We start from the raw sequence: 3,834 nt of genomic DNA on the forward strand, positions 1-3,834 counted from the left end.
CCGCCTAGTTTTTTTTGCCTTTTTCTATTTTCTTCTGTCCTGTCTTTAACCCACCTGAACTTAAGCGCACGTGCCTTAAATGAGTCCGATGTCCTCTCCCGCTCGCTCGAACTCCTTTAGCCCCCACTGAAAGTGACCCCGTGGGACAGAGACCACTTCTCTCCGCTGCAGAGGTCAGCGTGCGAGTCCTGTAAAGGAGCAAAGAGTGAGTATTTCCGGCTTTGCAGGCCACACAGCCTTTGTCGCTCTGTTCTGCCCCTGCCGCCTGAAAGCAGCTCTGAATGGTAAGTAAACAAATGGGCATGGGCGCCTTCTGACAAAGCTTTATTTGTAAAAACAGGCCTCGGGCCGGATTTTGCCTATGGGCGGTAGTTTGCGAACCGGCTGCTCTAATGGAATGAGAATAACCGTCCTGACATTTTTCCCGTTATCGCATTATCTCTACAGAGCTTGAATGTCGCACGGAATTGAGAGCAAAGAACAGTAATTCCCAAACCTGCTCACCTCTGCAGTATCTTCTGTCGTAGAGAAAGTATAATTGAGCTTTTACCGTGTATAGCGGATGTTGCTTTGAGAAGAGAATGCATTTCTGAGGATAAAAATCTAAAAATTGATGGAACAGTCCATTTATAAAAGCCAGCTGCCTTTTAAATAGGTTATTACAGTATGTTGCAGGGTGAGCGCATGTTGACCTGAGAAGATTAGCACATCCATCAAAGGTTGGGGAAAAGATTGAGTATTGACATGTTTCTCCTGAAGAACACTTCGCGCACCACATTTCAGCCCCTGCCCTGAGACAAATGCATTGCTCTCACCAGCCCCAGGTGCTTATTTTCCCAAGCTCTCATTGTATTCCTGGAGCTGTGATTTGTGCTTGGGTCTTGCCGACAAAAATCAGAATTAACTTCCCCTGAGGTGACACATGACTAAAATTTCAAAGCCTTAGTAGCTCTCGCTTTTTTTCTGTGAAACTCCTACAGCAAAGTAGAAAATAAGTGTGGCTCGGGCACAAATACAAACCAAAGCCTGTAATTGCAGCAGATTCTTAGCGATTGAAGAGTGGACCATCCTCTTGACAAAGGACTCGCATTCCCTCCCAGGAAGAGACCAGGCAGCGGGCCGAGGCCCACTGGCTTTGTCAGCGCAGGTGCGGGCGGGCGAGCCGCTCGGCCTTCCTCTCCCAGGTGGGTATTGATGCCCCCGCGTGGGGTCCTCGTGAAGACCGCATGCGAGTCACACAGTGAACACACAGTGCTGGCCCCATGGGCAAGACTAAGGAAACATTGCCATGTAGTCCCCGCCTTTACAGATTGCCAGGGTGCCGGTGGCAGCCCAGGGCAGGAAACTTCTTCCAAATAACGAGAAATGTTTCCCTGTCCGCTCTTCAGATGGCGCCTTTGGCTTTTTGGGGTCTGGGAGGGACCCGTGATTGATTTGTTCGTGGATTTACTCAGCGGGTTTTTGAGTCCTTTCTGTTCCACTTAGCTAAGCCCTGCTGCCTTCCCTCGGGGAACGGGCCCGCTAGGAGGAGAGGCGGACAGGTGTGCAGCGCACCCTGCGCACGAGCTGCAGCAGTGGGAGCGAGGACGGGAAGGGCCGGGCTCCTCGGCCTCCCATCGGCTGCCTTTCGGGGCTGGGTCGTTCTTTGTTCTAAACAAAAAGACATACTGTGGATGCGTATACATGTCTGAAAATCAAGAACCCTGCATGGATAAGATCCATACAGTTTCAGAATAGTGCTTGCTTCGGAGCAGGGAGAGGGTCGGAGTGCCATTCAGAAGGGCTTTTCCCGTCTGATATTCATCTCTTTCTACAGAAAAGCTATGGTAGGAACCCCACTTTGATGGAAGCCCCCAAATTCATCAAACTCTTTTTATAGATTTTATTTAACAGAAAGGGTGAGAGAGAGAGATCACAAGTAGGCAGAGAGGCAGGCAGAGAGGGAGATGCAGACTCCCCGCTGAGCAGAGAGCCCAAGTGGGGCTTGATCCCAGGACCCTGAGATCATGACCTGAGCCGAAGGCAGAGGCTTAACCCACTGAGCCACCCAGGCGCCCCTCAAACTATTCTGATACAGTTTATCTTTCACTACATTCATAGGGTTAACTGGTACTGAAACGTTAAATGCTTCTGTGGGGCTTACTACGGCCACACACTTCTCTGATTGCTCTACGAATACAAACGGCTTTAGCAGCCAGCCCGCGCAACAAACCTGTGAAGCAGCTATTTCGGATATACAACCTGTTTCCCAAAACCCTGAGGTCAGATGTGTTGTGGAATACAGACATTGTTGTACTTTTCAGAAGTACAACAGCATGTTCTAGAACTTGTCCCAGCAGGCTAGGTGGGCAGCCTGTCATCAAAGACAATTGTGCAGTAGAATGGAAGGATATTCTAACTGGGATAAGTAAAAACCATAAATATCCTCCGTTTCATTCAGGTCAGGCTTTGTCATCAAATCCTTACCGTCAAGTCAGGTCTGGCTGCCAAACAAACTATTTTAAACACACACACACACACACACACACACACACACACACACACTCCGGTTTCCAGAGCTTTGGGGATTTCAGAAAAGTGAGGGGGTGTGATCCCTGTTTTGCAGATGAGGAAACAGTACAGAGAAATTAACCAACTTAACCGAGTGCACTTTGGGTGGTGGAAGTGGGTGTGAAACCCAGATATTCTGACTCCTAAACTCCCCACTGGGCTGCTTCCCCCCACTGAAGTCGACTTCTACAACCATATTCACAAGATGTATATAACACAATATACCCAAAGCATAGCAAAGAATCGAGGTGATGACAGCCCTCGGCAAGATTCCAGTGTATTCTGTGCTGGAGCATGGGGTTACATATGAGTCCTAGCTCTGCTTGAGAATGTGTGACCCTGGGTAGCGCACTTGCGTTGTGTCTGAACTGTAGAAATGAGGCTAGAGCAGCTAGAAGAAAAGGGACACGTGAGATATGGAGGATCTAGATGTTCTGTGGCTCAGCGATTTGGGCAGGTGAGGAAAAAGCTAGGATGGCTTAGGTTTCCGTCTTGGATGGTGGTTTTAATCATTGAGGTAAAGAGGACAATGAGAAAGAGGTTTGGGACAGGTTACATATAGGACAGGGTTTGAAGAGCTCACAACATACAGGGACATCCTCCTGCCAGTCACTAGGCATTGGCCTTTGGAATTCAGTGGAGAGGGTCTGCATCAAAAATACAGACATTTGAGTCCTCAGCCTTAGGAATCTGGAAAAGGGGACCATATAGAGACCATATATATAGGCCAGTGACAGCGGGGCCCTGAAGAACAATGACTTGAAAACATAAAAGTCTGTGAAGAGAACGGAGAAGAAATGGCAACGAGGAGGAGGAGGAAAGCCGGGAGCTAGGCGTGTCTCGAAAGGGAAAATTACAAGTGGGACAACCAGACAATATGGCTTTTACTGTGATGCATTGGGAAGTGGACTTCACCGCTGATGTAGTATTTTTTGCAAAGACACAGATACAAAGAAGGATCTCAAGTATATTGCAGATACATACATGTACGCATACAGAATCTAAGACTAAGTACCAATTTGCAGGAAGTTCATACTAACATGTTAAAAGACTCTATGAAGATACAAAGATACAATCATTATGAAACAATTCCAGAATATATGAAATTTGATAGGACAAAAAAAAACTAGTTTCTTCAACAACTGGGTTTTTAAAAAGTTTGTTGCAGAAGGGGTGGCGGCAAGAGGGGGAGACTGTTACAAGACGTAATGTGTGCACTTTGTAGGGATCCTAATTTGAGCAAATTAATTATTAAAATCTGGGGGGAAATTTGAATATGGGGTG

The sequence above is a fragment of the Enhydra lutris genome, unplaced genomic scaffold, assembly GCF_002288905.1.
Source record: "Enhydra lutris kenyoni isolate GAN:26980312 unplaced genomic scaffold, ASM228890v2 scaffoldscaffold52, whole genome shotgun sequence".
Lineage (NCBI taxonomy): Eukaryota > Metazoa > Chordata > Mammalia > Carnivora > Mustelidae > Enhydra > Enhydra lutris.